Source organism: Bombus flavifrons, unplaced genomic scaffold (assembly GCF_040668555.2).
Source record: "Bombus flavifrons isolate JBK064 unplaced genomic scaffold, iyBomFlav1_principal scaffold0042, whole genome shotgun sequence".
In the NCBI taxonomy this organism is placed as follows: Eukaryota; Metazoa; Arthropoda; class Insecta; order Hymenoptera; family Apidae; genus Bombus; species Bombus flavifrons.
The window spans coordinates 20,061-38,067 of record NW_027184787.1 but is presented as its reverse complement, the minus strand read 5'-3'; the positions used below and the strand labels follow the sequence as shown (position 1 = coordinate 38,067).

General features: G+C 39.0%; 1 pseudogene; it reads left to right on the top strand.

Annotated features, from left to right (window-relative positions):
• The first annotated feature begins 4,000 nt into the window (after positions 1 to 4,000).
• Positions 4,001 to 11,313, top strand: LOC138189437 (SURP and G-patch domain-containing protein 1-like; annotated as a pseudogene).
• The last annotated feature ends 6,694 nt before the right edge of the window (positions 11,314 to 18,007 follow it).

Below are 18,007 nucleotides of genomic sequence, written 5' to 3'. Positions count from 1 at the left end.
TTCGGCTTTCCTTTCATCTCCGATATATATATATATATATGTCGGGTTTACATTGCAATTAGGATTAGGGGCGTGAAACGAATCGTCGTTTGGTTTACGCATTGTCGATAAGCAATAGAGAAGACATTGACTAGTGCAGATACGATTATTATAGGATTGGACAAGGAACCGTGGTAATTAGATACTCGAGAAACTAATGACAATGATCCTAGGCTCAATAACGAATCCGCGGTCGACGGGATGGTGGATGAACATGCTCACAAAATCTAAGTCGGACTCTTTGTTAAAACGTGGAATATCCACCGAGCGTGCAGACGTTACGTAACTCGCTAATACGACTTCACCAGAGAGAATGACTTTCCTTCGCGATTATGCTGCAGAGGAAAACTATGATGGGGTGTGTCTAAGGACACGAGATTCTTGGATTCGTCGAGGATAGCCTTCGTTTAGAAGGTGAGGGAAATTGGCGTTGCTGCTAATTGGTCAATCTCCATATCGGTGGTTAGAAAAAGATGCTAGCCGCCCTCGAGGGAAAGTTGCTAGTGGGAGACGCCGTTCGTTGAAAGAAACAGATCTCCCCCATCTTCCCGTAGTTGGGACAAAGACCGTTTATCTGTTCGAAGGACTCCAGGTAACCAGATATTAGTGTTTATAACGGCCCTCGGGCTAGCCGATCACGCACTGTCGAGAGACATCGACATCTGGCAATCATCTTTCTCGAAGAATAGGAACTGCGTGTGGCCACGGGACAGAGACCGTTGGAATGTTTACTGTCATGTGTCGCCAGAGATATTTCTTTTAAGGAGAGCTATAGAATTACTTCATACCTTTGTTAGGCAAAACGTTCATCCCTTGACCGCGGCTACGTTCGGCGACTGGCTATCGCCTCGAGCCCAAGCTCATTATCACAAATCTTGAACAAATACAATCGGATCGAAAGACGACAATTGTTTAATTACGCCTATGATAGAATCTAGACTACGGTGTTAAGGGATTTTCCCGGGGTTCCAAAGGGAGGACTCCGATGTCCTTTCATCTCCGACACGGCCATCCTGACTATCACACGTCCTCGTGTGTAACTAAAATATTGCAAAAATTTTTTTTTTTTTTCTTTTTTTTTTTTTTTTTTTTTTTTTACATTAGACTCGACGTAACTGATATTATTTACCATTCAATTAAATGTTCCAAATAAGTCGAGGGTTCATTTCGATAACGAGATTCTGTTCAGAGGTTTGACAAGCAGGGAAATGAAAAAGAACTAAAATTAGTGGCGTTATAATTTGTATCCAAAGTGCTAGTTGCATTCCGTGAGTTATCAGTCAGACCATAACGACACGACAGATCATTTTCGATTTCGTACACGGGTGAATCTCAGATTGTTGGATCGTGTTACTACGTTGGGCGTATTACGAAGGCGCAGAGTGTCCCACTGGACGTATTACGAAGGCGCAGAGTGTCCCACTGGACGTATTACGAAGGCGCAGAGTGTCCCACTGGACGTATTACGAAGGCGCAGAATGTCCCACTGGACGTATTACAAAGGCGCAGAATGTCCCACTGGACGTATTGCAAAGGCGCAGAATGTCCCACTGGACGTATTACAAAGGCGCAGAATGTCCCACTGGACGTATTACAAAGGCGCAGAATGTCCCACTGGACGTATTACAAAGGCGCAGAGCACCACACTGGATGCACAGCCGCAACGTGGTATTAATGATCCTCTGAGGTCCGTGAACTTGCATCGTTATTATCACCGTCGTTGTCATCATCGTAGACGTCTAACTCAGCAGGAACGCTGCTGTCTGGCGTTTTTCTCAGTCTGTCATGTCTGTCCTTATATGATCTTTTACCGTCTAAAGTTTCTAAGGTGTACCTATCTCCTTCCAAAATCTCTGCTATCCTGAATGGACCCCTGAATTTCGGATCTAGCTTCGTTTGGTTTCTTTCCTCGTTTTTGCGTAATACAAAATCACCAAGGTTAAACCTAACTACTTGAGGTTTGTTTTTGTCGAACCTATCCTTATCGTATTTGGCACTTGCTTCTATATTCTTTATCGCCTGTTGTCTTACATGGGAGATGTCTAATTCTCTTTCTTCGATGTTGTCGGGTACGGACAAGCCGTAGGGTCTCGCTGTTTTACCGATTAGTAGTTCCAATGGGCTCGACTTAGTCACGCGGTTGGGGGTAGAATTTAAAGCTAGTTGTGTTTCCCCGATCGCGTCTTGCCAGGACCGCCCGGTCGTTTCTATTGTTGTGAACGTATTTTTTAGCGTACCCATAATACGCTTTACCTGTCCGTTGGCCCTGCTAGCACCGGTTGCCATTAAGTGGAGTTTAATATGTTTATCTCTACAAAGTCTTGAAATTCTTTGCCTGTAAAACATCTTCCCCGGTCTGCTATTATCCAGCGAGGACTCCCGAATAAAAATATAGCATACTTAAGTGTTTTAACGATACTAAGGGAATCTATTTTACGAGTATGATGCAGATATACGAATTTAGTAAAAACGTCGACCAAAACAATGACATATTCTTTCGAATCACTTTCACCGCTTAGTTTGCCCGCTATGTCCACGTGAACTGTATGCCAGGGTATGCTGGTCTTAGGTATAGGACGTAATTCAGCTTGTATTTTACCTGAACTTGCCTTCGAAACTTGACAAGCATGACGGTTCTCTACGAATTTACGAACATATTTTCGTCATTCCTTCGAACCAGTAATACTCGCACAGTTTCTCAAGCGTTTTATCCCAACCTAAGTGCATAATGGACTGGTGCACATGGTTAATAACGGACCACCTAAAACCTCTTGGGACAATGGGCAAGCGGAGAGGTCTGCCTTTTCTCTGTATCTTACGATGAAGGAATTACCGGACCGTAATTCATACATATTCGCTATATTTTCCGTGAGCTCCTCGTTTTGCAATTTATTGACGATCTCAGAAATTTGGGAGTCGCAACGTTGTCCCGCTAATAGCCAATCTTCGGAGATTTCGGTCGGATTGATTTCCTTCTCTACGACTTTGTTGATCGTACGGTGATCTAAGTCTACGGGGTTCCGCGAGAAGAAATCTACGTGAGCCTCTCGTTTACCTTCTTGATACATAATGTCAAAAGTAAAAGTTTGTAAGCAAGCCCACCACCTGTAAACACTGTCATTTAATTTCACACCATTTCTAGAGATGACTTTAAGGAATTACAATCAGTAACGACAAGAAATTCCCGATCATGTAAATAGTGGCGAAAATGTTTAACAGCGTATAACGACTGCTAACGTCTCTAGTCCATATGAATGATACCTAGATTCCGCAAGGTTAGTTCCTTTTCTGTAATATTTCACTACCCTGTTTTTAGCTTCAACCTTATGCGTTAAAGTAACCCCATATACATCCAAACTAACGTCAGTATGTAATCCTATCGGATAATCAGGGTCAAATATCGTTAACGCCAAAGCATCAGTCCGGATGGAAGTTGCCTTTTGCCTCCTCTTTTCGTGTTTATGTGTCCACGTTATGTTTTTGTTACCGAAAGTAAGTGTGCATAGAGGTTTCATTACCTGTGAAGATTTAGAGACGAATTTTCGGAAGTAAGAAACTAAACCTATGAACTGTCTATGCTGTGTGACGGTCGTTGGTTCAGGTAAAGAACTCAAGGTTTGCATTCCACCCGGATTGGGGCGGACTTCTCCGTTATGAATTACATGTTCCAAATAGAGTACCGATATGTTTAGGAAAGAGCATTTAGAAGAATTAGATGAAAATCTGGCATTTACGAGGGTATTTAATACGGTGTATGGTCTTTTTAGAACTCGATCTATGGAGTAGGCAACAATTAGAACATCATCCAAATAAACAACAATGTACGAATGGCACGTTGGGTGCCATACGTGTTTCCAAAGGAATCTCAAGCACGATCTCATTTCGTTCGCTCGCAACATGAAAACCAACAGCTGTTGTCGAATACAATGAAGAAAAGTGTGGTATAAATTATTTCGACCAAATGGTTTCTTATGCCTTCTTAGAAAAGGGATCAAATGGTACCGAAGACTTGGTACGACTACTTCTGGGTACTTCTGTGGTAAACGCTTTGATGGTTTTAAAATTGCAGCAAGGAAGAAATTAGAATATTTAGAAAAGTATTAGTTGCAAAATTATTAGGGTTGTCTAAAAATGCAAAAATCCTTGTTTCAACGGAGTCAGCGCAATATCGCCGTTCGGAAAAACGATTATGAAAATAAAAGGACGTCGTGTGGACAGAACAAAGGCACAAAAGAATTTGAAGAAAACAACAACTTATTGTCCAAATCGTCCATTGCTGTATATTTTCTAGAATTAGGATGAATAGGGATTTGGCGAAATCCGCTGGCCATGTCAGACTAGTAAAATATCTCGCATTTGCAATCTCGCGACTTGATCTGCAATAAGGGGTAAAGGATACCGATCCGCGACCGTATTTTTATTTAGTTCTTGAAAATCTACTAATCATCTATCTGAACCATCGTTCGTCTTCACGTGTAACATAGGCCTCGCGAACGGTGAATTACTAGGCCTTATGATATTTGGCTCCAATTAATTCGCTTATTCTCTCACGTACTATTCTGCGCTCTTCCTCGCGGAATCTATAAGGACTTTTTTTGTACGGTGATGTTAGGATCAATTAATTGTATTTCTAACTGGCCTGTATTTACGCGAGTACGTAGGAAACCCGTAACGAATGAATCTTTGAATTTTTCGAAAAGAAAGATTAATCGAATTTTATCGCTACCATGTACCTCATTGTCAACTTCATTAACATCGATCTCGTTTTCAGCGGTTTTATTACAGGCATTAATTATTTTTGTTTTACACATAGCGAGACTAGTTTGTGTAATATTGCGTCAAAACCTTGGCTTGAAATTTAACGAGCAATCGCGATATCATATTTTTAAATAACTATAAGCGAGGACATGAAGAATTTATCTCTAACCACTAACACCTGCAACGGACAAGATTTGAGATGTGCGTTTAGTACAAATATTTCTTATTCCTCGCATTACTACTGTATCAATCGTTCTTTTGCCAGAAAATCTCAAGACTACGGATTCTTTAATTAGTGAGCACTCGGCTCCAAAATCGGGGTAAAATGGAAACGACTCACCCGGATGACTTGATCCACCAGTTGGTGCTTCCACTACGTAGAAGTCGATTCGACGTTCGTTATTGAAATTATATTCAGGGCACTGCATTGTAAGGATTTTCCTCCATAATCAAATTAACAGCTGCGCATCATGCAGCGGAGTCGAAGCCCGCGGTTTCAGGGTTAAAACGCGGCGGCGAAAAATTGTTAGGTTCCACACTCGATTTTTGCACTAGCAACAGAATTAACTCGCGCACGATGGTCGTAAGCTCTTGCACTGTTATAACCGGCACTGATCCCACTTCTGATGTCGGGTTTACATTGCAATTAGGATTAGGGGCGTGAAACGAATCGTCGTTTGGTTTACGCATTGTCGATAAGCAATAGAGAAGACATTGACTAGTGCAGATACGATTATTATAGGATTGGACAAGGAACCGTGGTAATTAGATACTCGAGAAACTAATGACAATGATCCTAGGCTCAATAACGAATCCGCGGTCGACGGGATGGTGGATGAACATGCTCACAAAATCTAAGTCGGACTCTTTGTTAAAACGTGGAATATCCACCGAGCGTGCAGACGTTACGTAACTCGCTAATACGACTTCACCAGAGAGAATGACTTTCCTTCGCGATTATGCTGCAGAGGAAAACTATGATGGGGTGTGTCTAAGGACACGAGATTCTTGGATTCGTCGAGGATAGCCTTCGTTTAGAAGGTGAGGGAAATTGGCGTTGCTGCTAATTGGTCAATCTCCATATCGGTGGTTAGAAAAAGATGCTAGCCGCCCTCGAGGGAAAGTTGCTAGTGGGAGACGCCGTTCGTTGAAAGAAACAGATCTCCCCCATCTTCCCGTAGTTGGGACAAAGACCGTTTATCTGTTCGAAGGACTCCAGGTAACCAGATATTAGTGTTTATAACGGCCCTCGGGCTAGCCGATCACGCACTGTCGAGAGACATCGACATCTGGCAATCATCTTTCTCGAAGAATAGGAACTGCGTGTGGCCACGGGACAGAGACCGTTGGAATGTTTACTGTCATGTGTCGCCAGAGATATTTCTTTTAAGGAGAGCTATAGAATTACTTCATACCTTTGTTAGGCAAAACGTTCATCCCTTGACCGCGGCTACGTTCGGCGACTGGCTATCGCCTCGAGCCCAAGCTCATTATCACAAATCTTGAACAAATACAATCGGATCGAAAGACGACAATTGTTTAATTACGCCTATGATAGAATCTAGACTACGGTGTTAAGGGATTTTCCCGGGGTTCCAAAGGGAGGACTCCGATGTCCTTTCATCTCCGACATATATATATATATATATATATATATATATGTCCTTTCATCTCCGACATATATATATATATATATATATATATATATATATATATATGTCGGAGATGAAAGGACATCGGAGTCCTCCCTTTGGAACCCCGGGAAAATCCCTTAACACCGTAATCTAGATTCTGTCATAGGCGTAATTAAACAATTGTCGTCTTTCGATCCGATTGTATTTGTTCAAGATTTGTGATAATGAGCTTGGGCTCGAGGCGATAGCCAGTCGCCGAACGTAGCCGCGGTCAAGGGATGAACGTTTTGCCTAACAAAGGTATGAAGTAATTCTATAGCTCTCCTTAAAAGAAATATCTCTGGCGACACATGACAGTAAACATTCCAACGGTCTCTGTCCCGTGGCCACACGCAGTTCCTATTCTTCGAGAAAGATGATTGCCAGATGTCGATGTCTCTCGACAGTGCGTGATCGGCTAGCCCGAGGGCCGTTATAAACACTAATATCTGGTTACCTGGAGTCCTTCGAACAGATAAACGGTCTTTGTCCCAACTACGGGAAGATGGGGGAGATCTGTTTCTTTCAACGAACGGCGTCTCCCACTAGCAACTTTCCTTCGAGGGCGGCTGGCATCTTTTCTAACCACCGATATGGAGATTGACCAATTAGCAGCAACGCCAATTTCCCTCACCTTCTAAACGAAGGCTATCCTCGACGAATCCAAGAATCTCGTGTCCTTAGACACACCCCATCATAGTTTTCCTCTGCAGCATAATCGCGAAGGAAAGTCATTCTCTCTGGTGAAGTCGTATTAGCGAGTTACGTAACGTCTGCACGCTCGGTGGATATTCCACGTTTTAACAAAGAGTCCGACTTAGATTTTGTGAGCACGTTCATCCATCACCCCGTCGACCGCGGATTCGTTATTGAGCCTAGGATCATTGTCATTAGTTTCTCGAGTATCTAATTACCACGGTTCCTTGTCCAATCCTATAATAATCGTATCTGCACTAGTCAATGTCTTCTCTATTGCTTATCGACAATGCGTAAACCAAACGACGATTCGTTTCACGCCCCAATCCAAATTCCAATGTGCACCCGACATATATATATATATATATATATATATATATATATATATTGTTTAGACTCCGTCGTCGTCGTCGTCGCCGTCATTGTTGCCGCCGCCGTCGTCGTCGTCGTCGCTGTCGCCATCGCCGTTATTGTTGCTGCCGCCGCCGTCGTCGTCGTCGACGTCGTCGTCGTCGTCGTCGTTACCGTCATCATCGCCATCAACTTCTTTGTCATTATCTTCGTTATCGTCCACATTATTGGTGTCATCAGAATCGAGTACGCGACGACACTTAGCTTCAACCGGACAGCAATGCGGTGTACCACCTCCTACACCATTACAACCTATAAACTTACCACCTCCAAACATTCTTCCTCCTAATATATTATCGAGAATGACACAAATGCCACCAAGCGTAATATCGATTCCGGCTACGCAGACAAGCGTGGTCAGTGTACCGAATGCATCAAACGTGCCAAATGTCCCAAACGTCCCACAGCCAAATGTAATACCATCTGTGATGATGTCCGCTCCACCACCAGTTCACAATGTTGCCTCGAATATGAATTCAATTCCAGCGCCCAATTTTAATATTCCACCTCCGAATGTACCACCCCCTTCCTTAATTCCAAACGCCAGACCGCCGCTTTCTTTAATGTCGTCCAGTTACCCTCTTCCTAATCAAGTCGCTCAGGTACCTATGGGACCACCTAATGTACAAGTGCCACCACCAGTGAGGCCATTGACTGATCTACAAGCCTCTGAACAGCTAGGTACGATATGTCGATTATTTTCATTTATTTCTTCGTTTCGGCGTATCGCCGCATGTTTATATTTACGAAGAACAAGTTATTTCTTGTAAAATGGATTACTTGTTCGCGCAGTCCAGAATATGTAAGTGTGCGTGCGTATGCGTATGCGCGCGCGCGATACGCCGAATACAAGACGCGTGGGCGAATACGAAACTTGCAAAAAGCAAATTCGTGCTGATCATTCGTGTAGACGAATACGTGTTCTACACTACAGAAACAAAAACAAAATCCAGAGCTTTTAGCGTTGTTACGCATGTCTGACAAAGGCTTCTAAGTGTGTCCCCTAGAGGCTGAGCAGCTGGCACGCATCGTCACTGACTGTGGGGATGAAATCGAATAAGAAGCACGAGAGAAGAATGCCCAAGATCCTAAATTATGGTAACTACTGTCCTCTCTGGTCCCCCATCTATAGTGTCTTTATACGTGTAGCGTTTGCACATATCACATTTTCTTTATTTCACCTTACGTATCGTTCGTTCGTCTTTTTTGTACAACATTGCTCTATTTCAAGCACTAGATACAGCATCTAGGTGTAATGTATTACAATGCTTGCTTTGTCTGTATCACTTCTCCGTTCTCTACTTCCTTTTTAATCAAATAGCGAAATCTTACCGATAATATTTGATAATAACGATACGTGAAATTGTAATTAAAATTTGACCAATAAGTTTTCTAATCATACATATATCGTGCGTCCAAAACGTGAATGTCTATCTTCATTTCTTATTTACAATTATTTATAATTACTATTTTATCCTCTGTAAAACAACATACGTTAGAGTATGTTCCCCTAATTAGTTTATAAAATATTCCTTTTATAAAACAAAGACAATACCTAAATTCTTCAATGTAATTGACGAATCAAAGGCGTGACATATTGGACGAACATACGAATATACGAGCTGTTTTCTTATAAAACACCTGTTATCTTCTATTCTTTCTTCTTATTCTTTTTTTTTCTTTTATTTTTTTCCCTCTTTATTGTGTCTCTTTTAATCTAAAGGAATTTAATTTAGGAGACTATGTTACTCGTCAGAAGTTTTAAGTTTTGTTTTAATCAAGGTTTCTGCACCAAAAGCAAAGTGCAGCCTATATGCAGTACAGGGGATTGGCAAAATTTCGCACCGAAAAATCCGTTAAGGAAAATAAAAACACCGGCGCGGAACTCTATTGTCCGGAAGAAGCTCTCAGCGATAATGACGATAGCGATCAAGGTCCTACCTCTAACAAGCATGTTTCACCACAAGGTATATATAATGTATATTTATTTTTGCATCGTGTCATCATCTACCATTATTGATTATAATTATTTGTACATTAAACAGAAAAGAAACGAGAGAGAGAGCGATAACAATTCTACAGATCGATCAAAGGAAGACAACAAGGAAGAACGTAAACGAAAAAGACGTAGCCGATGGGGTGATCCAGATAATAAGGTGCCTGTAGCAGAAATGAACACGTTAACCAGCCATAATAAACAGCAAAGTAGTAGTGGCTTTTCACAGCCAGGTATCGCGATTCCTGGACAAATTGGACAACCGGCTGTTATAATTCCATCACCAAAAGTGCAACGTACGGAAACAAAGAACCCTATGTTAACTAAAATATCAAGGAACGATCCAGCCTTGATACAATATGCACGACAAACTTTGGGGACGTTAGATCTCACTGAAGAGCAAAGGAAAAAAGCCGAAGATCATTACAAGGTGACAAGATTGTTTATTTTAAAATTGTTTTATTTCAAGCGTTCATTTAAGATTTAAGATTAAGATCGAGCTTAGTACTTTGTTAATTCAACTATGTGTAAATTCTGCCAACTCACTCACCGTTTATTCTAACCTTCATTCAGATAAATCTTCTCTACCAAAACTTATTAAGAAAAAGAGAAGAAGTAAGACGTTTAGAAGCACAGGGTAAGCACAAATACGAATACGACAGTGACGAAGAGACGGAAGGTGGTACTTGGGAACACAAACTCAAATCTGCCGAAATGGAGGCTACTCAAATGTGGGCTGAAGAATTGACGGCCCAAGCAGAAGGAAAGCATCATATTGGTGATATCTTGCCACCGGATGAACTTAAAAAATTTATGGAACAATATAACGCAGTTAATCAAGGGAAGGAACCTGACCTTAGCGATTACAAGGAGTACAAACTAAAAGAAGATAACATCGGTACGCAGCCTGCCTTTCTTTGCGCGTCCATGTATTTACATATATTAAAATATATATGTATCTTTTTGTCAGTAAGTTATGTTTGACAACCAAATTAACGAAGTTTGCAATTCTTTAGGATTTCACATGCTACAAAAACTTGGTTGGAGCGAAGGACAAGGATTAGGTAGCGAAGGCAATGGTCGCATCGAACCTATTAATAAGTAAGTAGTTCCTGACTGATTGTACTTATTATATTCGCGTTAATTTCACATATAAACATATAATACATGTGAATTATTTTTATGATAGAAGTTTACCGTATTATTGAATTTCCTTAGCATTTTATTTGATCTATCTGTGACCATTTCCTACTTCATTTATTAATACCAATATCTTCGATGTTGTACCGACATTTCTCATTTTTCTATAGAGCAACCAATAGATTCGACAGTGCTGGTTTAGGTTCCGAAAGACCGGATGGTGTATCCAGGGACGACGATGAATTCGATGCCTACAGAAAGAGAATGATGCTTGCCTACAGATTTAGGCCTAATCCTTTGGTAATTTTGTCAAACATCTAAAAAATTTCGCAATACCAAAGTTATGTTTCATATACTTAACCACTAATCAAATGTTTATTTTTCTTCCTTTTATTTTTAGAACAATCCTCGAAGACCTTATTATTGAGAAGAAGGTGACATTAGTAGATCGTATTCGAGGTATTATATATCGTGATGTTCCATTTAGTTGGGAGATAAATTGTCATTATTTTGTATATTTGACATACTATACTGAACGTACAGATTACAGTTACAGTTATAGTGACATAATAAATGAAATCCCAATCTTGTTTCTATTTCTATAGATGTTTACTCTGTTTTTCTTATTGTATGTATGTACGATTATGAATGCTCATTAGAATTATTAAATGAAATATGAACTGTGAATGTTTTGTTACATATATTATTTGTACGTAGGTTTCATATTTGATGCACCGTGCGATATGTATTAGATTGTAATAGCATCGATTAAGTACAGAGTAGACGTAACATAATTATATGGGACTTCGTGTCTCACAAATTCCAACTGAATACCAACTTCAAAAAAATTAGAGTATTTCCTATTACATTGGACAAGCGTGCTTAAGCGCTTCTACATTGATCGATCTGATTGATACATTGCCCTAACATAGGGAATATATCACGCCTCACAGGTCACATGGTCCCCCAAACATGGGACACGTAAAAACAGCGACAGGTATCAGCTCTATCCTGTATTCAGTCCGTGACAAAGCATTCCGGTTAATTTGTGTCGATAAGTGAAACAATTTTACCGATCTACATACATACATATATGACGATACCTATGTATACTTGAATTTATAATGTACTCTTTCCTTTCCCCTCTGCTTTCTTCCTCTCTTCATTTTTATACTACGATCTACCTCATTGCCAGTCTGTCGGTTTACTAATTTTCTTGTACATCTTCTTTCCGATCGTATCTTGTTACTTTTTCCTTTATCGCATTTACCGAATTACTGTATTGCATTCTTTTTTTCGATTTTGATTAGATTCGTTATTTAATCTTTTCCATTTCTTCATTCTCGTCGTTGTCGTTGGAATTTTAATGCATATTTCACATCGATGCGCCCTGATAATCATGGAATGCACATTTCACAGTAATACCGAGTATGCCTGTTCTCGTTTCTTGATCAACAATTGTATCGACGTCTCCATCAAGGTGAAAAGTCTGACACGTTCTCTTAGAATGTAAGATCATGACATTCTCGAAATATTTCACACAAGTTCTCTTAGATTCGCAAAATAATGTTTTGATTTGTTTGTAATTTCACACGAAGAGTATAGATACGAGATAGAAGCTCAGCTATAAATAACTGACGACATTTATCTTATTTAAAAGCAATTTTCACCTTTGAATTAGCTCACCTTAATAATAGTTATTTCCTTAATCTTCATTTTACGTTTAAGTTATGTAATTTTAATCCTCGTTCCAACTGCGCTCTGACACATTTTAATTAAAAGATAAATAATGATTTATAAAAAGATGATTTATAATCATTACGAAGAAAATGAAAGTTATCAATACGTTAGATGCAAATATATTAAATATTAGATAGATATCGATGCGATATAGATATGTATTTACAAATTAATATATCATACGCAGGTAATGTTCGGTTTATTCCTGCTTATTTTTCAATCAACTGTAATCGATATTGTCAGAAAGTCAAAAGTAGAAGTAAAATGGCTGTTGGAACTGTTGAAAGTTTGGAAGCATGAAGAACGGCAGCAGTAAGAATTAAAACAGTATTTATGGTGTATGTAGTAGTAGCATAGAATGACGGAATATCTCGTACTATAGATGCACTCAAATAAGCGAAGGGGCAAGACAATGATGGGGACTGACAGTCGTATTCGCGTATGGTCACATACATGTATGTCTTCGTTTTATAAGTGACGTCATCTTGTTCCTGCGATAGGAACTTCTCCTGGTGACGCTGGCAACGACATCAGTCAAGAAGGGGTAGAGTGGTAGGTAGGGTGAGAAAGAGAAGGGCAACGCAAAGGAAGGGGAAGAAGAAGTTGCAACGAAACGGAACAGTACGAATTCAAACGGATCGAACCGTTTCAGATCGGATCATAGCCTTACAGAGGGAAAGGACGGAAAAAGACCACAGAATGGTCGGTAGATCAGTGGGGAGAGGTACAAGCACTCTTTCAAAGCGGACACGTATGTACGTGAAAGTAACTCTTACTATTTAGCGGCGATCGGGAACTTGTTGGTGCTTTATGGTGTCGGCAGTCTGATTGTTTGTATCGAATTTAAAATACGGTGCGCATAATTGCGTATTACTGTTGTATATTTTGCTCGTTATTTCAGGAGACGTACGAACAATAAAGTGAAAAACATTAGAATAAGGAAGGGTGATGCACAATCGTATATGACATAGGGTTTATCTATGTTTCAATTTATATCGAACTTATATATCTAGGAAGAAGAGAAGAACGGATAGATCATCGAACTTGGAAGAAAACGGAACAGGTGTCATACACAACATTCAGTGCGAAGTGCGCGTAATCATCGAGATTCAAAAGAATTAAATAATGGTTCTGATTTTGTCTGTGGAACAGTTGCGCACATATAAATACAACAAATTGATACGGTCTTTTGTCTTTCTTTTTTAAGTCGTTTCTAAGAGACTATACTAATTACTCATTTACCGTGTGTGTGTGTGTGTGTGTCTTCATCAAGGGAATGTCAATGTTCGTAATGACAACGGTCGTATATATTTCGATCAAGGCGAACGAATATTAAAAGTAGAGCGAAACCAACAGAACAAGTAATGATTTTGCTACAAAGAGAAAAATGAGAAAAATATAGGATTCGCTTAAGTTCATCATCTCATCTTATCCTTGGTGCGTATACGGTGATCAAAGTGTTATATCGAAGAGGATGGGGATAAACTCCGCTGTGATCACCTTGAACATTCGTTATGATAACGAATTGTTATGAAACAATTTAAAATTGGTAATGGCGAAAGAAAGATCTTTTCCTGTTTGTTGCAACTTGTAATAGTCGTGTTTTCTTTGCCGAGTGTTTCGTGATTTGTGCTTCGATCAAATTGGTTTTGTTCCAGTCGAAAAGAACATTTACATTCTCGCGTATATATCTTCACTTAGAAACATTATCGTTGGTGAATTTACTTATTGCTTTGTACATATATATGTCGGAGTGGCGTTGGGGTTAGGATTGTGGGTGTTTGGTGAGTCTTCATTGAAATTAGCCATCGTTGCGATATAATAAAGACACAGTTTATTAGCACAGGCACGGATGATACAAGTTTAACAATCGACTGTGGTGATTAGGCACCCGCGATACTAGTAACAATGGTCTCGGGTTCGATAACGAATCCGCGGTCAACGGGATGATGAACGAACGTGCTCGCGAGGTCTAAGTCTGAACAATAATAATTCGTGAAGACGTTACTCCTTTAGTCGATGAGATCGCGTGAAAGAATGCCTTTTCCGTCCCGATGATGCCACAGAGGAAAACTATATCGGGGTGTGTCTAAGGGCACGAGATCATCGGATTCGTCGAGGATAGTCTTCGTTCAGGGAGTAAGGGAAATTGGCGTTGCTGCTAATTGGTCAATTTCCATATCGGTGGTTAGAAAAGATGCTAGCCGCCCTCGAGGGAAAGTTGCTAGTGGGAGACGCCGTTCGTTGAAAGAAATAGATCTCCCCTATCTTCCCGTAGTTGGGACAAAGACTGTTTATCTGTTCGAAGGACTTTAGGTAACTAGATATTAGTGTTTATAACGGCCCTCGGGCTAGCTGATCACGTACTGTGGAGAGACATCGACATCTGGCAATCATCTTTCTCGAAGAATAGGAACTGCGTGTGGCCACGGGACAGAGACCGTTGGAATGTTTACTGTCATGTGTCGCCAGAGATATTTCTTTTAAGGAGAGCTATAGAATTACTTCATACCTTTGTTAGGCAAAACGTTCATCCCTTGACCGCGGGCACGTTGGCGACCGACTGTCGCCTCGAGCCCAAGCTCACTATCACAAATCTCGGACAATTACAATTAGGTTGAATAACTACAATTGTTTAATTACAGCTATAGTAGGCTCTAGGTTACAATGTTGCGGGATTATCCAGCATTCCAGAGGCTCCGGTGTTCTTTCCTCTCCGACATATATAAGCGTTGAGAATGAATGGATGTTCGGCTTAAAAAGAAGAAGAAGAAGAACTTGCATGCGAACAACTAACCGAACATTAAGTGATCTTCGTCGGGAGTGCCGTGGGTACGTGAATTTTTAAAATCGCGTATTTTTCTTCGTTCCGTTCTTTATTTCTGCCGTTCTCTCTTTCTTTTTCTTCTGTTCCTTCTTCTTCTTCAATCTTACGGAAGTTATCAGTTGTGGAATGTCGTCCGTTGTAAGCGCTCGTTGTAATTCCGCTTCCACCTTTCAATAGTCGTTGTTAGTTTTTATTCGTTGGTTTCGCTGCGGAGTACTTTTACACTAGAGTAATTTCGATAATATTCATGCCCATTTTCGTTATAAGCTGGTTAAAAATGTGGATCAAGTAAAACAATTATACAGTTATAGCTTAATAAATTAAATTAAAACATGTGTTCTATCATGTATGTTTATATTGTAACCTTTCTTTCTCTCTTTTTTTTTTGCAACGTCATGGACCTTATATGATACAATTGTATTTGAAAGAATAACGACATTTTCTGTTTTCTATGAATCGAAGGACCGATATCTATAATAATTACGCTTATGGTATCAATTATTCTTATTGAGACTTATTTAAGAGGAGCATTCGTGAAAGAACAAGGTCTTATTATTATTTAAGGTAACATTATATAACGATGTCGGCATAATAATTGAAACAACAGAAATATCAGCGATTAAAATTACGCGATACGTTTGAGATGATAGAATTTTATAATAGACAACTTCATTTACATATAGATAAAGTATAAGATATTAATCTGACAATTTGATAATTAGAAGGAAAGTAAAGAGAACGATTTTTTTTGGCTTAGGAACACGAGACCTGTTTATTATTATAATTTGTATAATCATACGTACATACTATACTTGTAGATGAATCGGCAATAGCTGGAACGAAGTAGAAATTAATAGAATAAAATTACGTTTTAAATTTCATTCTTCAGTTAGAATCGTTCAAGTATATGTGAAGAAATCAGTCAGAAGTAAATCTCGTCAGCACCAAATACATACTTGTATAAATATTTGTTTCTCATTCAGCCAATCGTAACTACGACAGTAGACATAGTCGATCATCGATCGCATTTAAGCAATACTAACCTCAGCTGCCTATACAGTTGATCGAATTGTGAACCATTTTTCAAACAATCAGTCGACGATACGTCGAGCACGTCGCACTGCAGCAGCAGTATCGTCGTGTTTCTAAAGATCTCTCGATTAAAAATTTTACATAAAGTTTATCTAACAACTGGGTTTGATGGATGTGACCTTTGAGGATACTTTGTTTTATCGCTCCTCGATGAATCTGGCATTAATGATTGTAATATCGTAATTCTAAAGAATTAAAAGAGATAACTCAACTTTTTATATTGTAAAAATAAAATAACTTTGTCCGAAAGAAGCTGATAAGTATCATAAAGTATTTTTATTATCGGAAAGGGTAAAGTAAACATAAGTTAACTTCACAAACTTTTCTATTATATATTCTATTATATATTCCATTATTCATTCTATTATATATTCTTATGATCATGAAAGGTTTCGTCTCATCATATCAAATCAATTAAATAGGATTTAAAAAGTATTCCTTACTAATAATTCTTATTAATCACTTGTCATTAATTTTTTTAATTCATTTTTACGTAGGAATAATCTCATTATAGCACGTAGGACTATCAAACTTGCAACGAGCGGGCGTTTCAATTACAAGGCTACAGGGTCTCGGCCGATTGCTCTTATGTGCAATGTGTAATTTTAATAATAATTGTAGATGTTCATCAATTTGAAGAAAAAAAGGAACAAAATTTCGATTTATCCGTATTTTAAGCACAGGTGTACAACGTCAACGTAAACTGCAATTTACATGAAAATATTTAGAAGATTTAGAATATTAGCGAAAAAGTAACAGATTCTAATATATTATTTAAACAATTCACTATTTCAGTCGCCAAGAATATGTTAGCGTTCATCCGGAGTATTCATCCACCAGTGAACTGGTGTAAATACTCTCCGTTTTTCGTTGTTCACTTTCACTGTGGAGGAATCATCTATCCAGCGATCCTGCAACGCGAAACAGTACAAGTTTGGCTTTATCTATGCGAGAGCCATAAACTCGCATACATACGTATAGGTAATATCATCTTGCCCGGTACACAAAGCTGCCAGCAACCTAACCGATACCAAGATAAAAGGTAGCAAAGGTATTTTTACGAATATGTACATATCTCGAAAGCTACAGCCGAGCAGGGCCCCAAACATACGTAGGAAAAAGTTGTTCAAAATCATGATCCTGACAATAATATATTTGAAAATCATTGAAACTGGTAAACGTAGATCTCCTCGTTCGAATAATTAATAATTAGGATATTTTCCTACTCTCCTTACAAGGTATATTTATCGTATCTGTATATTTAGTAAAAGCGAGTGAGCAAATATTTGCGAGTCATTTTCTTTCTGTATATATTTTACTATAATTCTACATTCTATAATCATTGCATGTTACATACTATATTTATATATAATTATTATTATAAATTACATTTTTATTCGACGAATAAAGCCAGAGTAAACCAGAGAATACACACACGAATACGAATACGAATACGAATATCGCGTGTGCGTTACGAAAAGAGAATAAATGATAAAATTTACGAAAATATGTTGTAATTCTTAATAATGTATATGTATGTTAATTATTTAAGTATGTTGATTATCGTTCAGTAGTCGTGTACATGTGGTAAAAGTAATGACAACAATGCCGTTATATTTTACATTACATACAATT